The 21,697-nt window shown below is 45.9% G+C and overlaps 1 long non-coding RNA gene across 1 annotated transcript; it reads right to left on the bottom strand.

Moving 5' to 3' along the window:
* Positions 1-47: 47 nt before the first annotated feature.
* On the bottom strand, positions 48-13,134 carry LOC115313462. The gene is made up of 3 exons (XR_003917339.2): positions 13,016-13,134; positions 11,129-11,176; positions 48-83 (listed from the first exon to the last, which is right to left on the bottom strand). It is a non-coding gene; the product is annotated as an uncharacterized LOC115313462 (long non-coding RNA).
* Positions 13,135-21,697: the final 8,563 nt, after the last annotated feature.

Genomic DNA, 21,697 nt, shown 5'->3' with positions numbered 1-21,697 from the left:
GAAACAATTTGTGCAAAAGTTTGAGAAAAAAAACAACTTTAACCTACCTGAAGGACTCTTACCGCCAGGAGGAGTATGAATTGCTGTACGGAAATGAACCGCAAGAGAGTCGCATCAGTGAACCATTACGTTCGAGCGGGCAAGTATATACATAGCGCATTCAATGCTCGTTTTATTCTGCTACCGACAACGTAGTAAAAGCATTTCCAAGATTGTTTCCTAGGAACGCAACCCCCCTTAGCTCTCTTATCAAAATGATGTTTACGCAATGGCGTCGTAGATCCCGTGATTGTTTGGTACGCTCTGAGATTAGTCTTCCTGCTGTCGAGCAAACCCGCACGGCTGGGTCGGAACCATGAAGATGGGCATGAAGGATGTAAGACCGGAAAGTGTCTCGGTTCAAACCACGTGAACCGAGATCTCGCTTAGCATTGTTTCAGATCATCCCGATTCAATCCCCGCCGCCCCTCCTAGTTTTCTATCAGGGTGTACATCCCAACCGGTTCGTGTTCGAACCGGTTTGGACGTACACCCTGATACCATGTTCGAAGCCCACGGGTGTACAAAGCAAACTTCTTTCTAAGATGCTTGAGGAATGTTCAGAGATAATTCCGCCATCATGTCTGCTTCGAACGTCGAGTTTTAGTATGGTGTATAAACAGTGTAACAGCAGCTTACAAAAAAAAAAAACACATGCAAAGGAGAATATTTTTTAAACAGGCTAGATGGAAAAAAGAATATCATCAAATCAATTTACAACGAAAAAATAATAATTTTTAGAGCTATATTTACGGCGGGAAACGAAATTGTAGTTGGCGCCCGTCCACGGAAAAATGGCTACTAGCGTCAAGTGACACGCAACCAGTCATGTGGTGCTTGCGTTTTTTCGGACGCTTCTTATGGACTCGAAAGCTACTTATTAATCTTCGTTTTAAGTGCGACCAAAAGAAAACGAAGCTTAATTAGTAGCTTTCAGAGCCCATGGGAAGCTCCTGAAGGAGCGTAAGCTAGTGGTGCAAAACTATCGACCGCACTATCGGTAGTATCGACAGTCGCCATAAATCTGACTATCGATAGTACCTGAAGAAACCCTCCAGCGGAGCGGAAAAGAAGACGAGGAGGTTCGGGGACTGGGCCCGAGCGCGAGCTACAATTTCTATCGGGGATTTTCGTTCGGAACTGGGAAGTGTGAGTAACGCAGCTACCGGTGATTAAAGTAGTGTTTTTTCTTGTAGTCATCAACGCTTCGGCTCAATGGTTTCGACATTTTGGTGCCGAAACCCGGGATCAGGACTGTACGATGGGCCAGATGAGAAGGTGTCACAAGCGTTGATGTAACGAGGCTACAGGACAAGACACCATCCAGCTCGAGAACGCAAGGGACCATAACGACGCTGCCATGGATGGGCTGAAACAGAAGCGAAAAGCCCTGCGTTCACAAGTAACAAAGCTGCTGACAGAAATCGATACAGCTACCCAAACCGAACTGCCGATTGAGGAAGAGCTCAACGTCTTACTGACTCGTCTCAACGCGCTACATGGTCAGCTTACCGAAACGGACTCTGCCCTCGAACCATTGTTGGCAGCAAGTGACATCGAACAAGTGTATGCTCGAACCGTCGAGTACAGCGATCGTATCGTCACCTACTCGGCAAGACTGACCTTCAGGGTGCGGACCCTACACGAAAGAGCGAGTACAAGCGGTCAAGAAATCGCAACAAACCACCGCAGTCCCACTTTGTCAGTCAAGGTCAAGCTACCAAAACTTGAACTCTTGAAATTCAACGGACAACGTCAACAATGGCAGCCCTTCTGGGAGCAATTCGAGCAGGTCATCCATGGTAACCCAGAACTGTCATCAGCCGAGAAGTTCCACTATCTCAGATCGGCGTTGTCGGGAGAGGCTGCTGCAGCGATTGCCGGATTGCCACCAACGGCCAGCTGTTATGAAGATGCGCGGGAGATCATAAAGTCCCGTTAAGGCGACGAGGCGCTGCTAGTAGATGACCACATGATGAAACTAGCAGAACGGCAGCCAGTTCGGACCTCGCAAGACGTCCGAGGACTACGACGACTACACGATGACCTCCAAGCGCATATAAGAGGACTCAAGTCTCTAGGAGTTAACGAAGATTCTTATTCGACTCTCCTTTGCCCCCTTGTACTTCGGCTGATCCCAGAAGATCTTGTGCTAACCTTCAACAGAAATGTCGTTCGGAAGAAAGAACAGCGTCGCCCGGAAGATGTGGCTGTAAACGCGGCTGGCGAAGGAAACCAACACGCTGTAGAACAGTCCCAGCTAAGGCAACTACCATCATTTATGCAATTTCTGAGAATTGAAGTTGAAAGTAGAGAAAGAACGACAGTCACAAAAAAACCAGAATCAGGAGGCATAAGAAGTAAAGCAGGAAAAGAGAGTGGAGTAGCATCTCGTGCAGCAAAGCACAATTCAAAACCATGGACAAAAGGAACGGCCGCGACACTTCTACAGAAAAGTGACAAGCAGAGCTGTGTTTTCTGCAAGTCAGCAGACCACGAGACAGAGCTGTGCACAACAACGATAGGTCTTCCCGAGAAGAGGAAGATTTTAACGAGCTCGGGAAGATGGTTTAGGTGCACGAAGAAAAACCACCTGGCCAAACAATGCAGAAAAAACATTTCTTGCTCCAACTGCCAAGGTCGACACGCATCCGTCATGTGTGACCCAACGTTCTTGTCAAGCTCGAGAGACGACAAAGGCAGACAAGAGGAAAAACTGACTTCTGCTGGTCCAGTGGCCCTACAATCTACGATTAAAGACGGGGTCAACAAAACCGTCCTCCTGCAAACAGCGACAGTGTGGAGCTTGGGACTGAAACAGCGCATCCTTGTAAGAGTGCTATTCGACGGCGGAAGCCAGAGGTCTTTTGTCACAGAACTACTCTCACGAAAGCTCAGATGCAAGCACCTGGGAAACGAAAGACTGACGGTAGGAGCATTTGGCGACCACACGACAAAACGAAACTTTCGCAGAGTTCTTGTGACTCTTGAAAATCAAAGAGGTGAAGTTTTCAGCTTGGAAGCACTTGAGAAAAGCCGTATTTGTGGTCAACGATTGCCCTATCCAAGAGAAGAATTGCGTCGCCAACTGAAAAAAAATGGGATTTCTGCGAAGCTGAGAGACCCAACGGCGTGGACATACTGATTGGAGGCGATTGCTAGTGGAACTTCGTCACGGGCCAAGTTAGGAGACTCGACGGAAAACTTCGAGCAATCGAGACGTCGCTTGGCTGGACCGTACACGGTCCAACAGAACTTTCAGCATCTGTCATCAAGAGCTCACAGATGGTCGTTCTCAACGCAACGACAAACAACATGGATGCATCTGAAATAATGCAAAGGTTTTGGAACCTTGAATCGAATTGGTATAACCGACGAACCTCATCCAGAGACAGAACCCGTGATCGCGTCTTACAAAGAAACAGTTATGAAGATCGGTCTTCGGTACGAGGTGGCCCTCCCGTGGAAACCCGTAGTGAACTTAGACGATAACAAACAAGTTGCGGAGAGGAGGCTTCAGCAGCTAATAAGGAAGTTAACTCAGAACCCTAATTTGATGAGGGACTATGACGTCGCGATCCGGAAGTACACCGAAGGTGGAATGGCAGAAGTGTCAGATGAGCAGACTGGATCTCGGAAGTTCTACATGCCACACCAATCAGCTTGTCGCGAAAGGAGCACCACCACTAAATTGCGAGTGGTATTTGACGCTTCTTCCCATAGCAAAAGCTCGAAGTCGTTGAACGACTGTTTGGAAAGTGGCCCCAATCTGAACCCGGATATTGTCGCGTTGCTTCTGAGCTTCAGAAGACATTGTATCGCGCTAGTGGCCGACATCTAGAAGGCGTTTCTTCAGATAAGTATACAAGAAAATGATCGCGATGCGTTACGCTTCCTGTGATATAAAACTACCCCACAGGTCGGAAGACCACTTCCTCCAATTCTCATCTGGAGGATGACAAGAGTTCCTTTTGGAACTACATCGAGCCCATTTTATTGTCTGCGACAATAAAACATCACCTGGAAACAATGAAGAACGAGTATCCAGACACCGCGGCGCTGCTGCAAGATTCCATTTACGTGGATGACATTCTTACCGGTGCATCCAGCGAAGAAGAAGCCACTAAGATCTTCAAGGAATCGACAGCAATTTTCGAGCAAGCGTCAATGAAGCTGCACAAGTGGGTGTCTAACTCGAAAACGCTCTTAAATGAGGTCGACTCGAATCACCACGAGGAACACCCATTGGGGCAGGTTGCGGGAGTTTTCAAGGTGCTGGGACTAACGTGGAACCCTGCCACAGACCTCTTAACATTTGCACCAGACGATGTTCTGAACTTCGTAGAGAAGCACTCAGACACGAAAAAGGTTTGTCCTACAGACTACAGCCAGACTCTACGATCCCCTAGGATTCATCGCGCCATTTGTCGTGCGAGCAAAGATCCTATTCCAACAAATCTGGAAACAGAAGATGGAGTGGGACGACCTACTGCCTCTTGACCTGCGCAGTGAATGGCACCGATGGTGTGCGGATCTTCCATTGCTATGTGACGTCATGGTGCCACGTTTCTACAGACGGGGAATAGAGGGAGCGACGATCAGGACAAACCTGCACATCTTTGCCGATGCAAGTCCTCAGGCGTATGGAGCCGTAGCATACGTAACTATAACGAATGATTCCGGCACCACGACATCCACGATCCTGCTTTGCAAGTCTCGAGTGGCACCTCTAAAAGAACTTTCTGTAGCGAGGCTAGAACGTTTGGCATGTCTTTTGGCAACCAGACTGAGTGTCTACATTAAGACCAAGCTGCAGGAGAACATCCACGAAGTGCACTTGTGGACCGATGCGAAGATAGCTCTTCATTGGATCCTCGGAGAAGCAAACGACTGGAAACAGTTTGTAAGAAATAGAGTCGTTGAAATCCAGCGAAACTCTGATCCTTGCTCTTGGAAACACTGCCCAGGCGAAGAGGACCCAGCTGACCTGGTGACCAGAGGAATCACAGCCAGGGAGCTGCTCGACAGTGAAGTATGGTGGAAAGGACCTAGCTGGTTAACAGTACGAGAGCGGTGGCCAGAGAAGTCTGAACCGCAAGAATTCAAAATAGAAGAAACAGAGAAGAAAAAGGTTGCAGCGTTACGGCAACAGCAGACCAAACGATGGTTCCAGAAATTGAGCGGTTTAGCACAGCTATTCGACTTCGGCGAACAATGGCGTGGGTACTCCGCTTTATAATGAAGTCTAAAAGAATTAGCGCTCAAACTGGACCATTAACTGCGGAAGATTTGAACAGAGCCGAAAAATATATAATAAAGAATGTACAACGTAGAGCCTTCGAACCGGAGATAAAGAATCTTCAAGACGGCAAAAAACTACCGCCAGATTCTCCTATAAGAGACATTTCTCTTTTTTTGGATAACGATGAAATACTTCGGGTAGAAGGAAGACTACAGTTCTCCGAAAAATCCTTTGAAGAAAGGCATCCCGTTGTGCTGCCAAAAGACGACCACTTTTCGAAGTTGTTGATAACTGAAGCACATCGTAGATTATTGCACGCGGGAGTGCGTGACACACTCGTGCAATTGCGGGAGCGATACTGGATCGTGAGAGCTCGTCAAATGATAAAAAAAAGAAATGAAGAAATGCATCGCATGTCAACGGCTGAACGCCCGACCTATGTCAGAAGTGACAGCGCCCTTGCCCGCAGATCGTGTCACAGAAGCGGAAGCCTTTGAGGTCGTGGGTGTTGACTTTTGCGGGACCCGTATGGGTCACAGCGAGGAAAACAAAGAGGAAGGCATATCTCACGTTGTTCACGTGTGCAGTTACTAGGGCAGTACACTTGGAAATGGTACCGGACATGACGGCAGAAACATTCCTGCGTGCGCTCCGACGATTTGTATCAAGAAGAGGCGCGCCAAGAGTGATCTACTCTGATAATGCGTTGGCATTTAAGAGAAGCAAAGAAAGACTTAAGCGAGCTTTGGAAGGTTCTACGAGATGAAGAAGTGCGGAATTACTTCGCAAACAGCAGGATAAAATGGAAGTTCATTGCAGAAAGTGCCCCGTGGTGGGGCGGATTTGATGAGCGTTTGATCAGGTCAGTCAAGAACTCTTTGAAGAAAGCCATCGGACGACGAATCCTGACAGAAGAAGAGTTAGTGACTCTTCACTGAGGTGGAAGCAATCATCAATTCTCGACCATTGACCTACGCGTACAGTGAAGCGCAAGAGCCTCAGCCACTATCACCGTCGCACTTCACGACATGGAAAAGACTTACGTCGTTACCAAAACCGGTCCGGCTCCGACTTGCAAAACGGAGACGCAGAATCGCTGCGGAGGCTCTGGAAACTCAGAGAAGACTTCCTGAAAGAGTTCTGGCAACGATGGTCAAAGGAGTACCTAACGGAACTCCGATCACTGTACAAGACAAGGAGGTCAAACCGACATCTCAAAGTTGGGGACCTGGTTATTCTTCACGAGAGCCAGCAACCACGCCAGCTCTGGAAGATGGGAGTTGTGAAAACATTGTTTTCCGGAAGAGACGGAAGAGTACGAGTCTGCGAGATCCGACCTCCCGCTGGTGCGGTTGTAAAACGACCAATACAACTTGTGTACGGGCTAGAAAGTGGTTAAAAATGAACTTTGTTCCCTTTCGGGGGGTGGATGAAGAAACCCTTCAGCGGAGCGGAAAAGAAGACGAGGAGGTTCGCGGACTGGGCCCGAGCGCGAGCTACAATTTCTATCGGGGATTTTCGTTCGGAACTGGGAAGTGTGAGTAACGCAGCTACCGGTGACTAAAGTAGTGTTTTTTCTTGTAGTCATCAACGCTTCGGCTCAATGGTTTCGACAGTACCATCGATAGTCGACTATCAAAAAACCATCGATAGTCGATCATCGAAAAACTATCGATAGTACCATCGATAGCACTATCCATTGTCGACTTTCCGAAAATTATCGTTAATCGACTATCGCAAAACAATCGATAATAGACTATCGTAAACCTATCGATAGTACTGTCGACGGTTTACTACCGATAGTTTTGCGAAACTTGTAGTTTGCGTCGCTCCCTCTTCTCGTTTTCCCGCTTTATTTTTTTCAAATGGGACACCAACTAGCCCAAGCACTAACGATCCCAACTTTGGTTCAGCTTTCAGTGATGACGAAGACGGGAGTTTGGGCGAAGAGAGGAGGAAGGGAGTGGGGCGGCAACTGTGCTCTACCTCATTGTTGCAAACCTAAACTATCCGGTAGCCCGCTTAATCTGGCTGAACCTCGAAGACAAGCAGGCAAAGAGGGACCCGCTCGCCGTAAGCACCACTTGATAGACCCGTGCGCAGGTCAAAAATTGACGGCGGCAGCGCGCAGGAGTGTTCCCTTCCGGCGGCGGCGTGGAGGAAAGACACTAAGTAATGATGATCATAATGACTTTTTCCAATTTTTTAGAGCGCAGCTCTTGGGCACCCGTTTCCGGCTTGAGCGGCGTCACCGTTGGCGTCGGCGTCACCGTCGGCGTCACCGTCGGCGTAACCGCGCGGTGCATTATGAGACGCGCGACGTCACTGATGACGTCATCAGTGACGTCACTCATGACGGCATCGTCATTTTCACTGATGACGTCATTGATGACGTCATCGACATCGGCATCGTCACTGATGACGTCATCGACATCCGCATCGTCATCGTCACTGATGACGTCACTAGCGATGATGCCGTCATCAGTGACGTCACTGATGACGTCATCGTCATTGTCACGTGAGCTCATAGGGGTCGCGTTACCCCCGTGAGGTCACGTGACCCCGGTGAGGTCAAGTGACCCCCTTGAGGTTACGTGACCCTCGTGAGGCGACGACGACGCCACTCGGAGGGAGGAGTAGCAGACAGGGTGAGGAGGTGAGGAGGAGGGAGGAAGGATATACCCTCCCCTCAGTACCCTTCCCTTCCTCCTCCTCAAGAGCTGCGCTTTAATTCGACGTTACAGGAAGTTGTAAACGGCTTTCATTTTTTTTTTCTTCGACTAGGTAAACCCGTAAAAAGATAGTTTTTACATTATTTTACAGCGGAGTTGTTAAGGGCTTGTTTCGCCAGTATAGTGTCCATCAGTAAACAAATGATGACACGAAACTCTGGACAGCTACCGCCGTCGCTCATAGATGGCGCAACCTTTCCAGCCTTTCCACTCTGGCTTGCCGACTTGCGGCCGGCCATTACATCATTCCCACCATAGTACAGCTTCGCTGGTCTTCCTTTTTCACCAAAGTGCAAAAGCTGAAATTTTTTTTTCAATATGCATTTTCTGTTTTCCGTATAAAGGAAAAAAAAAACGCTTTCCGCCGGCGGTGTACTACACTCAGCGTGATGCGGCAGTGAAGTCTCCGCCGCCTCACCCTGAGCCGGAGCCGTTCAGCGCCGGCGCTCAACGGCTCCGGCGTAACTTGCAGCGACGGCCTCGTAGTGGCGCACATGTCTATCACGTGACTATCGGCCAGTCACGTAACGCTATACTCGGCGACGACTTTTCTTGGCAATGCAGTGGAGGGTGCAGGCCCGCGCGTTCCCTCTCCCATTTTGAGTGCTGAATAAAGCTGTGCGCGGGCTCTCTACATCTCCACTACATAGCCAAGAGAAGTTTTCGCCGTTCATACACCAACTCATGTTTACAAACAAACTGGAGCGCCTCTAGCGGACGCCACCGGCGCCGCGCATGCGCGATGGGGGTGTGGGCAAGAAGCTCGCCGTCGCCCATAAACAAGGCGGTGAAATGCGATGTTGTCGGCGTCGGTGCGAGTCCCCCTGCCCCTTTTCGCGTTCGAATTGTTGATTCTACGTCTACCTGGCGATGTCTGACTACTTTAGCGGCGTCAGCGAAATTACCGAGGCTCGCTACACCGCAAAACTTCGCCTGAATAGTATGACATGCAGCGATTCATTCTGCGTGGACGCCGCAGTATGTACGCTAAAGCCTGATTCGCATGATGAGATTTCGCTCGCCATTTTCAGTCGCGACGCCGCTCGGGCTGCAAAAGCGCAAAAGCGTGAACCGCAGCTGAGATGGTCGACGTCGATACTGAAAATCGCAAGCAGAATCGGACCAAGTGAATTAGGCATAGCAAGTCTGTGATGGTCACTGGTAACAATGATGAACATCTCCTTGTATCTACTGTTTACATCGAGCCTGCTTACCAACCTTCAAACTTTAGTCTTTTGAGGCCTGCACTTACTTCTTATCTCTAGTACTGGGCCAACATTTGGTTTAAAATTCGGCGTCGTCTAAGAGAGCAGACGACAAGCAGAAACGTTTGAAGGTAAACGTTCGGCAGCCCTCTGCCTGGTTAGGAGTAGACATGAAGCGAAAAATAGGGACTCAAACCAAAACTTTAATAAACATTTACCCGACGTTTCGGGACCAGTTCGGTTCCTTGTTCAGGAGTGAACAAGGGACCGAACTGGTCCCGAAACGTTGGGTAAATGTTTAGCAGAAACGTTTGAAAGAGCAGACGACAGTTCAAACGATCAGGCGGTCGTTTGAACTTGAAGACGCACTGAACGTAGTACGCAGGTGGTCCGCACAACTTGACGGCTTTGTTGCGTTCATGTTGGAACAAAACAAATAAATCTGATGACCATAAGTATCCGTGAATTCAACCTAAAGTGCTTCCCGCCCAAGCAATCGTTGCCTGACGGCGTCTGCTTTTCCCTTTTCACGGCACATATCCAGGTTCTCGGACGAACCGAGCACGTGAAAACTGACCTTCAAACCTTTCTCAACTCTTTGGGTACGGCCCCATGCGCGGCGTTTTGACGAGAAGGAAGGTTTTTGCCTGGTTTGCGCCGTGACGTCACAGAGTTGAGTTCGTGTATACACGAACTCAACTCTGTGACCTCACGGCTCGGACATACTTGTCCTTGTGTGAGCCTGTGCTAGGCTCACACAAGGACAAGTATGGCCGAGAGATAATCGAAGCATTTAGGATCAAAACTGCCACAGACAATGTTTCCGAGCCCTCGTTGTCGTTATCGACATCAGAGAGAGATTTCCTAGCGCCGGAATTGTCATAGAAAACATCGCCCCCAGTTTCTTCTTCTTCTTCCTTTTCAGGAAGTCAAATACAGCTATCTTTACTTTTGTCTTTTTCTAGTATCTTCTTGTATTTTCGTCTTCACTTAATTTTCTCTGTGACCAAAGCGGTTCATCATAGTGTAATGGGCATCATTTAAATGTAGTTGCTCGTTGAAAGAACTGTGTGTGTCTGTCCCCCGTATATTTTCTGTGTTTTTATTCTTTCCGTGGGAACTGAATCGCCAGGAAGACTTAGATTCAACAATTCGAACGCGAAAAATGGCAGGGGGACTCACACCGACGCCGACGACATCGCATTTTAATGGTTTGTTTATGGGCGACGGCGAGCCTCTTAAGCGGGTTTCACATGCAGCGATTTTGGCCCTAAAGCGGCGCGATTTCTGCCGTCGCGGCGCTCGTGCCGCAGAATTGCTGGTGCTGGCCAGAGCGCCGCGACGGCAGAAATCGCGCCGCTCTAGGGCCAAAACCGCTGCATGTGAACTATTACCCACACCCCCATCGCGCATGCGCGGCGCCGGTGGCGTCCGCTAGGGGCGCTCCGGTTTGTTTGTAAACATGAGCGGAATCCCGCGGGCGCCAACTACAAATTTGTTTCGCCCCATAAATATAGCTCTAAACGTTTTCTTTTTTTTTTTCTTTTGTAAATTCATTTTAATCGATTTTTATTCTATCCAGGATGTTCAAAAAAATTTTCCGTACCATATGTTTCTTTTTTAAATAGCAGGTTAGCTTAATAGAACACCTAATCCAGTGTAGTCCTATCTAGAATGCAGACGGACATGTCAAATCTGGACTGTTTCATACGGGCGATAAAGGCAGGAGACGATGTTTGAATAAGTTTAGTTTGCTTTCGAACCACCTTCGTCTGCGCCCGCATCAGACGCACAAGAGCTATATGTACAAGCCGCTCCAAAGCTACGAGCTTATAGCGCCAATTATCTAGTAAGTGCATAATTCAGGCAACACAAAATTAGAATGCTCTCACGAGACCTGGCCTTCCTACCTTGAGCATGGAGGTAAAACATGGATCCATACAGTTGAAGTATTTTGGCTAAAAGGGGAAAAGAAAAAAAAATCTGTTATTGTCATGACAGCCGTTCTCGCCCTATCTACACGAATCATCGAGGAAATGAAACCAGGTTTTTGGACCCTCATAAATGAACTACGTATTGCGGAAAGCTGAAACTCCGTGAGAATGTGACGCTAGCAGTGGTGATAAAATGCGAAAGTTTGAGCGTATGACATTACGTAGAAAAAAAAAATGTTGCAATGAGCCGACGTTTACCTAAGCCTAATATACATAAATTCAACATTTGGGATTGTGGGCGCCTCTAAACATTGACAGTGAAGAAGCTTGCCAGCAAGAAGGAAAACAATATCGTCTTTCTAAATGGCAAGTTTATTTGTTCTGCTTTTTCACTGAAATAAATGCTGTAGGAGCCCCCAATCTCAAATTTCCATCGGAGGAATATTAGGATTAGAAGGGCTTCGGCTCATAGACAAGTTTTGCTTTTCATTTGTATATTTTGATCCGGGTCCTGCGCTCTAACTTTCGCCTTTTATCACCACCGCTATAGCATCAGGTTCTAATGGAGTTTCAGATTTCTGCAATGCGTAGTTTATTTATGTGGCCGACAGACCGAGTTTCATTTTCTCGATCTAGCCCTTTATAAAGCAACTGACACATCAACGAGAAAACTGCCGACACGACGTACGCGTCGCTATGGATGTGGGTAAGATCATGATCTACGGTGTGCAAGTGGCGGACCGACATCCTACAGGGTTTTGCAACAAGTCGCAACTAATATCCAGACATGTGCACCTTGCTGGAATAGAGTTTCTCTACTCAACAAAGTAACTAGTGTTTTATTCCTTGTGGCTATTTAAAAGGAACACGTTAACTCAGCTTAGGCTAACTCGATATTTTCTTGACACTCCGATTCTGTCGTCCATATTAAACAGCAGCCACTTCCTATATTTGTCGCCGTCAGTAATTCCTCGCTTTTCAAGGTGTTTATTCAGGGATAACAGAGGTTATACGAAAATACCACGAGCACATCTCTGCAAGTGCTATCAAGCATTACAAGCGCGAGCATTTGGGAGCGAGAGGTTGGAAAAAACAAAACAAAAAACTAGGTACGATTTGTAGCACGTTATATGCAAGTCTTCCCATGTCCCACGTTTGCATGGTCGCGCATGTGCCTAATCCAGGCGGGGTCAGAATGACATTTTTAGAGCCGCGCACAAATCTACAAAAGTTCAGAGAGCCGCAGGAGAGCAAAACAAGAGGGAGAGGGGGGGGGGAAGCTCCTTTTAAGAAGAAACGATATGGAGGGAAGGGCCCTTTCCAAACGGGAGAAGTATAATTGTCGGCTACAACAAATAACGCCAGGCAGCGGAATGTTTCTTCAACCGCTAAGCCAATAATGAATACATGGTTTGCTAGCCAGCCACGGCCCCTGACGCCGGCTATGCAAACACGGTTTGAAATTCATTCTAGAACAATACGGGAAACAGGGTCACTGGACTTATATATGTGTGAAAACGCAGTCCAGCTGTGTGTGCGTAGTGTAGTACGAAGCTATAAAGGCTGTTATGGTTTTTTCGTTTCATTTTTTTTTAATTCTAGAACTTTTTTTTGCGTTTCTTTTTATTTTGTTTTGAGACACAGGAGGGGAAGGGGGGGGGGGGGGGCACACTTCTCGGGCGCCGGGAGTTGCATTTGCACCCGCGAATAGTCGCATGTGGCTCGCGAGCACCAGTTTGGTCACCCCTGGTCGATTCCTTAACGCACTAAGTGTGCTCTTGCGATCAGTTTCCGGCAGAACACATCGGGGACAGTAGCAGTTCCGTCGTTTGCGGCGCGGGAACGCATGCGGAGGTGTCTCACCTTGGAGAAGCTCGAAATGGGCGTCAAGTTCGGGATCTGCAAAAAGGGGAAGCACAAGTCAAGGCTTAGGTTCGAGCTTCTCGTCATGACCAATTCAATGCGAAAGCACTTGTTAGACTTAGAGCTATATCTCTTTACTTACTTGCTGTATGGTTACTATTAGAAAGATATCACGTTTACTGCCCAGGCTCGCTGATCGTACCGTTTCAGGGACAAAGCGTGCTGCACCTCGTATCTCACAGAAATTGCACACCTACTGAACCGCAACACCAGCGGCTTGTTTTAATGAAGCTGAAACTAATATCAATAAAGCAAAGACAATTATTAATTTCTTTATTTGAATACGAATAGTTGTGGTCATATTTCAGCGCGCATAGCTGGATATGTACTCCCCTTTGAACTATATTCAGCTTGATAACGTAAGGTCCAGGTTTCTTTGTTTCTTGCTTAAGCATTTGCTTTTCGGCATCGAATAATGCTTTCATTGGCTGCTCAGATAGAATGCTCGTGAATGCTTCGGACTCCTTGCTCTTCTTTCATAAAAAGTAGTTGTTACCACCACGATTAAATCCCAAACTCCGTTTTTTTTTGTTTTTTTTTTGTTTTTTTTGGGGGGGGGGGCCGGTAAATTTGAAAGTATACTATTCTACCATTGTTTTGTGTGCACCGGGGGGTTTCCCATGTCAAATTGCCCTCCGAGAAGGGGGGAGGGGGAGGGATCGACTTTCTTTGGGGGGATCGCGTTTTAACCACCACTGGTTACCACGCGATCCCTCTCATGCTCCTGGACTCATGCACGCATGCACAAGCCTATGCACATATAGATAGACAAGCGCGCACGCAAGCATCCGGACACAAAGAGCATCAAAACTACCTCCGCCATGCCGAGCGCTCGAGAGGATTGGACGGCACAGCGAGTGGACTGAAGACAGATTCATAATAACACTGTAACACTGTATATTCACTGGAAGGATGAATACGGCAGGGCGACTCTTTCGCACACCCGGCCTCCGGCACTTTCTCAATGCCTCCCGCCACGCGTTTTTTGTTGTTGTTGTTGTTTTTTTGCATTTTGATATAGAAAGAAAAAGCTGAATTGCCCATGAGTGAGATCTATTTATGTACTCATTACTCACGTGTCGGACGGCCTGCTGCGTCAAGTCCCTGGGCTGCAATGCAAGGGTCGTGAAATGGCGTTACATATGCTGCGTGTGACCTTTTGGCGTTTGTTTTTGTGAGTCATTCGTAGTCTTTATAATTAGATACTTGGGTTTCAATGTATGTCTTGATCTATACTTTTTTTGCTAAACTTCTTTTCTAGCTAAGACTGCAAAACTTCGGTAAAAAAAGAAAATCTAAACAAAATCGACCTTCTCTGGAAACGCCAACTCCAGAATAAAATGACGTCCATGATGTCATCTTGAGTTGGAAGGAGCATCGTCAATGATTATTTTTGTCCTGCTGTAGGAGACGTACCGTCGTGTCGTAGGATTTGAAGAGCAGTCAGAAGATGTACAGCCCGGTCTGCAAAATTAAATTCACGTTAAATATATCTGGTTTATTCCAACGCGCATGTGTAATTCACGAGACCCATCATAAAAATTACGAGCCTAATTTGGGGCATGTGGAATTTGTAATGAAATCAATGAGAAAATGTACGGACATCGATAATAGATTCAAAAACATGGTGGCACGGAAGATGCCTTCACACCATTGACTTTTGGGGTCGCAAATATGTTTAATGGGTGACCAGATATTTATATGTGTAATATTTGTTTTGTATCTCACCTTCAACCCTCCGCAACATGTGGTCGAATCGAGCACCTATCGAAAGGAGAAAGACATGTGCTTACGTCATTCAATGACAGCGGCAAGACGCCTGCCACGCACCCCGCAATTATCAGAAAAACGAATAAAAAATAAAAAAAAACAGCGCGAAGACCAGGAAAAAACAAAAAGACACAGCGCTGACTCTCAACTAAAATTCATTCATGTTGGCACCTACTATAAGTGGCAGGCATGTCACCCCCGAAAAAAAACATGGTTTATTTGGGTGATATGGAGGCTATTTATACCAGATAACAACATGATTAAACTTCAGAGTAGAGTCAGCGCTGTGCGCTACCGGTTACCTTTTACATTGTCCTCGATTCGCGCTGTTTTTTTTTTTTTTTTTTATTATGTCTGTATATTATTAGCCCAAACTTTAACGCTAACCAGAAAAAGAACCACTTCAACTTTGTCTGACCTCACTCAATGTCTCAACCTTGTACACTCTCCTAGCCATATTCCATATCTTTGTATTTTAGAACACTCTTTACCTATCATTTAGAAATAGCTCTCTACATTGAAAGTGCCCGCCATAAGGTGTGCCCTCAATAATTGAGGCCCTTGAACTAAAGATGGCCATTGCCTTTTTATACTTCTAGTTCTAGTGAAACGGTGGAAAGAAATAAACTGGCTTAACATAAATTTAGGTTTCCGAGTTCTTTTATTTAGATGTATTGTTTGCGAGATCGGTATCATACCTAAAGTACTTTTTCAAGAATACATGTTTATCTCTCCTATTTCTTAGTAATCACAAACTCATTATCGGTTTTTCGACGTACCTTGACCTCTAAAACATTTTGTAGAAAAGTGTATTTCTTCTAATCTTTTAACGCCATCCAGTGCAACTCAGTATGCATAACTCTTAACGGTAAATCCGCAGGGTGCAAACTTATTTATTCTTATTTAATTTTAAACTACGAATAAAGTTTTGTTTTTACCCCAACCTACCAAAGAGTCATGTTGACTTGAATATTATCATTTAAAAAAAATAGAGAGGAGTTTTCATTGTCCCCAACCTACCGAAAAGTCATGTTGACTTTAATAATATCATTTAAAACAAAATAGAAAGGAGTTTTCATTGAAAATATATTCAGTGATGGATAATTGTAATCCTAATTGCAACGCAAATCGTGAAAAATGGAAATCACAATAGAAAAAACAATACGACGTGTACCATAATAACGTGTGCCACATAATATGAAAAAAATGTATATCGGCTTTCAGGGCGTAGGATTTCTTCACGAACTCACCGAGAACGGTTGGCCTGCCGTCTCCGGAAAACGCAGCCGGAAACGAAAATTTCTTCCTCCACTCTGATTCTAAAAAACAAGGTACCTCCGTGGGTTACATACGGCGGGTTACATGCAGTGTTGCCATTTGGCGGGCGTCATGGATCCTCCAAAACCACATCAGAATTCGTCAGATTATGCTAACATCTAAAAATATCAGCTACATTTTACGCTGTTCAGTGTTTAATTAAAAAAAAAACGGTGAACATTTGTATGACAAAACATGTTATCAATCAAAAAGATTTTAAAAATTCGAGCAGAGCCAGAACAACCAGAAATAAATCCTAAACTGCGATATCTTTTATGCAATTAAAATTTTCAAAAGTCGGTACTCATCTCCTTAAAACAAACTCCACCAACTTCACTGAAAAAAAATAACACTTAAATCAGATGTTTCTATTTTGGTGTCGAAGACATGATTAGTGCGTGTCGAGATGGCAGTAGCGACAAGGAGCGACAAGGAACGACAACGAAACAGCGCATTAATAGTAGCAAGACAAGCGAAATGACTCCTCGTCCTGCGCGCACCTTTCGCTTGTCTTGGAGTTTTTGTGCTCTTTTCCGTTAAAGTTATTGTCTTTAATTAGTATCCCAGTATTGCAGTAGTAAAAGAAAAGCTACTTATACTTGTCAAGCTTTGACAATGCTATTCCTACTATGTTATTGGGCAGCCTGTCGCAGCCTTCAATAGACCTTAGGAAAAGGAATATTTGAAGGCATCAGTTATGCGTTTCAACGGACTACTTTTTTTTTAGTTTTCTAATAGTTCTGAAAATGTAGTTAGTGGCATTTACGAATATGAGTATTGTTGAAAAAAAAGTAAAAGTTTGGGACGGATTCACTGTCGCCTCTTACTCATGGCTGTCCAGTCTAATGATGAGTTAATATTTGTTATGCTGGCTGACTCTTTTTTCGTTGAAATTATTTAAGCTGACGTTATGCGGTGAAGACTGGTAGCGTTCGTTATAAACCGCTTCCAGAAACAACCGCAAATAAAAAAAAGTTAAAAAAATTTCGGACGCTAAAATGGCGTCACTTTCTTCCGCCAAAACAGGCGGAATGAGAAAGAAGACAGCCTTGAGTATGGAGGCCGGCTTGGGCAGGGAACGGGGGGCTCCTCAGTCGGATGCTAGTCAGTGCGCCTGGTAACCAAAATGGGCAACTTTGGGAAGTCCTAACCACCAAGCGATTGTACACGAGCGTTGCGTCAGAGTGCGTCGGAGCACTAGGAAATTCGAGTTCGGGATCGGGTCCATTGATTTTGGGCCGCGGGCTGTCTCAGAGTTGCGAAAATCTCGCATAAGATGGCTCGGCCTGTCAAACCAAACTTCATTGTCCGGTTATCCCAGCCATTTTCTGATGACAGGAGAGTGGAGAGGGGTCGATCCTTGTTCTTACCATACCAATGGGCGCTCTTGGCTTCGACATGTGATCGATCTTCGGATGATGTATATGTTGATCCTGTGGAGAACAGAACAAAATCTAGGCTTGAGCTGGCGTAACAAATACGCTGACGCCGAAGTCACGTTTCCAACGAAAAACCGCCTTCCAGCATACAAGAAGCGCGACATGTCACGTCGAGATTGCTTCCGGGTTGAAATATTCTCTTGGCATCGCCATAGGGTTTGCTTCCCCCATCGATTGTGTGTGCGTGTGCGTGTGCGGTGTGTGTGCTTGTGTGTGTGTGCATGTGCGTGCGTGCGTGCGTGTGAGTGTGCATGTGCGTGGGTGTGTGCGTGTGCGTGCGTGCGTGTGCGTGAGCATGTGCGTGCGTGTGTGCATGTGCGTGCGTGTGCGTGTGTGCGTGCTTGTGCGTTCGTGCGTGCGTTCATGCGTGCGTGCGTGTGTGTGTGTGCGTGCGCTTGCGTGCGTGTGCGTATCTGTGTTGGGAGCCGGGGGGGGGGGGTGCTGTAGCACCTGGGATACCTGCCTGGTCTTTCATGTGGTTTCTAATTTTTATAATCACATAATGCTCTTGTCAAAGGGGTCATACGACTGACGCTTGAGGTAGGCCGAGGTTGTGGCACTAGATTGTCCCATATATTGCTGTTTGTAGTTATTTTATTGATACTTTATCGGCAAAATGCAAGCACTGTCCTACACACAGCTCCCTTATTTGATTTCATTATCAAAACCAACTCTGACGAAGGGAACAAGAAATAAAATAAATAAATGGTGTGTGTGCGTGTGTGTGTGTTCGTTTATGTCTGTGTGTGCGTGCGCGTGTGCCTTCTTGCGCGTCTCAAGTTTTGTTATGTTTAAGATTCGCCTCTTTGCCTATGCGATAACTCTTCTTTCAACCGAGTTTCTACTAAACGAACAGGAATTCGATAATACAAACACTGTAGTTTTTAAACAAACAATTTTGTGTATTTATGTACTGTTGCTGTCCCGGAAACTCATTCTACCACTGGCAACCTCATGCTGTTCAGGCAGTCATTCAGTCAATCTGACTTTTGACCCTTGGTCATCTCTGTGTTTTGAATCAGTTTGAGCATGGTATGACATTCGGTGCACATACAAGGTCGCCATTGGCTTCATGTTGCAGATTTCTGTTCAATTATCTTACCGAACTGGACCGACAGGGTGATGAGCAGAGCAACAGCAAGAACCTTCATGTTGCACGCCAGCAAACGACTTCTGGAAAGAGACACGCATCTCTTAGACACTGTCTTTTCACTATGGTCACTGACACAAAATATTTGGCTCGTAATGCTTTCTTGAGCAAATCGAGCATAGCATAGAAAAAGCGTAGCACGGCCTATGCTTTTTCAATGTTTTGGACTCCTGCGGACTCTCAACTTTTAAACCCAGGAAGGAGAGACATGGCGAAGTGTTTTTTCTAAAGAATTAACAAGTAATCTACTCCATCCCAGGCTTCTTTGATCTTTCAAGACCTAGCCTGTCCGCCTATACCAAAAACAAAACTGTTGGTCGCCATGAGCCCGTACTTGTTCGCTGGCCTGTTATATATACAGGGTGTCACAAAAGAAAATTTACACGGTCTTTTTTACCGAAAAAATAAACTAGGCATCGCCGAATGATCATTCTCCGCCCAAAGATAGCGCTCGAGGTCACAACCAGATGCCAAAGTTTCAGCCCGGTCCGATAACTTAATCAAAAGTTATAATTGATTTTCTGAAAATTTCAATGGGAAAATGGTGGCCGACGGAGTTTTCAAACACATGGGGCTCTATGCCACCAGAAACCGAAAACAGGCCAAAAACGGGCTCCATTTTTCCCATTGAAATTTTAAGAAAATCACTTATAACTTTTGATTAAGTTATTGGATCGGGCTGAAACTTTGGCATCTGGTTGAGACCTCTAGCTCTACCTATGGGCGGAGAATGGGCGTTCGGCGATGCTTAGTTTATTTTTGCGGTAAAAAAGACCGTGTAAATTTTCTTTTGTGACACCCTGCATATATTGCGGACGGGTGGTAAGACCCAAGACAAAACAAGGTTGCTTTATGTGTGTCAGCAAATAATGTTTATTTTTTTATGTGTTTTAAGATTAGTCCCGCAGAAAGTATCACCTAATTCTGAGATGTTATATTGTATCCACTTTCTTATGTTCTGAATTTTTTTTCTCAGCTATGTCATATGGAGGCAAGAAACCTTAAAGCCTCAGTCCTACTGCCAGTATATCATAAAAAAAATAACATGGTGTGCGCTGCCAACATGATTACAGAATTACTTGCGGACCCGTTCCACGCATGTTCGAACATGTCTGCTAACGGTCTTTCTGTGATCAGTCTTACAGGGCAGTCATGCAAGAAACACGGCTCAGGCATTCTGCCAGCGCCAGCGGACTGCCTTTTGTATACGGCACGAAAAGACCCGTACCAACAAAACAAAGTCCGTTCCTGGGAACGGAAGGAACGTTGTCTTACCCAAATACCAGCACGAAGAGGTGAGTCTCGCAGGCGATCTGGACAGATCGCTGGTGTAGTGCATGGATATTTATATACATTAACCCTACACCCATGCAGGTGCAAAAGGTGCTTGCCCCCGGTTTTTTTTTTCTCTTTTTCTTCTCTCTAACAGCAGGGTTGGACAAAGCCTTACTAATAAGTGTTTGTGATTTCCTGGCTACCTTTCAGAACCTTTGATATATATATATATATATATTTTTTTTTTGCACAGTTGTGTTTAACGAAACACACTGATAAGTTATTTCCGGGTGGAGAACCCCACGAAAATGAGAGGTTCATCGTACCAATAACACCGTTCCAACAGCGACTACGAAAGCGGTCGTTGCTCCCCCGACACGCTTTTCGGTTGCACGTAAAACATCTGCGTTACATTGACGGCTCTGTTCAGATAAGATCATGCCAGTGTTGGACAAAATGCTCGATAAAAGTATCGAAGTTAAGTCAATAAATACTTGCTTCATAAAGTGTTTAAAGTACTACAAGTTGTTTTTTTGTTCACTGTAAAGTATCTTGAATAGAGTACAAATGCTAAAAAAATATAATTCAATTACGTTTGAAGATACTTCTGCATTGCGTAATTTGCATCGACGTCAGTGACAACGACAATTATACAGCTCCGCAAATATTGGTTACCAGAATGGTTTATTAGCATGCAACAACACAAAAAGGGGGAAAATATCGTAGGGCTATTTTATGCAGTCCAACTATAAGGAGCAGGATATTGTCGCGAATGACAAATGATGAGGCGGCAAACAACTGAAGAGACTAAACGTTTAATGGGGCTAACTTGTGCCCAAAACAAAATATAGAAATGCTAGCGTCGCAGACGTCGCTGTCGGCGAAACTGCAGGATCGGGCGCTGAGGCGAGACTGACTTCGAACCGCCACTCGGAGCACCTTTTGTACCCGCGTGGGTTCCTGGAACAATGGGCGTAGAACGTTCGGCGCGTAGAACATTTGTAACTCGATCAGACGACAACGTTCTCGAAGCTACGAGAATGTCAAGCTCAAAGAATAAATAAAAAAAGAGTCCGCCCCCTGGTATCGAACCCGGAGCCTTCGCGCGAGAGCCAAGCGCGGCAACCATTCGGCCACGCGCGTTTTTTTTTTTATTTATTGGTTGATTAGACAATGAGAACAACAACAGAAAGCAGACCCAAGCTCACAGATGTTAAAAACGCGTGGGTGACTGTGCAGCCACACGACTACTTTAAAATATTTTTAAACACACCAACGCGTCTAGAATGGACATCCAGCCCGGAGGCTCTGACAGAGTGCGATACACTTCCCGAATATGCGCGACACTTTCAATTAAGTAGTCTCTAGTGGGGCGCACCTTTATATCTGCGTTGTGCACTCCCGTTCTGGTCCTCTAGAGGCTGTGGAGGCCGAGAAGCATGAGCAAGTTGTACGGAACCCCACCTTCATTTCCGACGGCAAAAAAACGGATGCCATGTGGGGTGATGGGGATGTCTTTCTTCAGTGTGCGCTGAAGAATGTCCCATAGAAAAACAGCATCCAAGCAATCGAAAAAATATGTGTTCTAATATCTCGAGCTTTTTACGTAGTAGACAAATAATCGACCATGGTACAAACAGAACTCTCTCCTCAAGCCACGGCTTTACAGGC

This window comes from Ixodes scapularis, unplaced genomic scaffold (genome assembly GCF_016920785.2).
Source record: "Ixodes scapularis isolate PalLabHiFi unplaced genomic scaffold, ASM1692078v2 PGA_scaffold13__105_contigs__length_92229423, whole genome shotgun sequence".
Taxonomy (NCBI): domain Eukaryota; kingdom Metazoa; phylum Arthropoda; class Arachnida; order Ixodida; family Ixodidae; genus Ixodes; species Ixodes scapularis.
The sequence above is the reverse complement of the archived record's forward strand: the minus strand, read 5'-3'. Positions and strand labels throughout refer to the sequence as shown.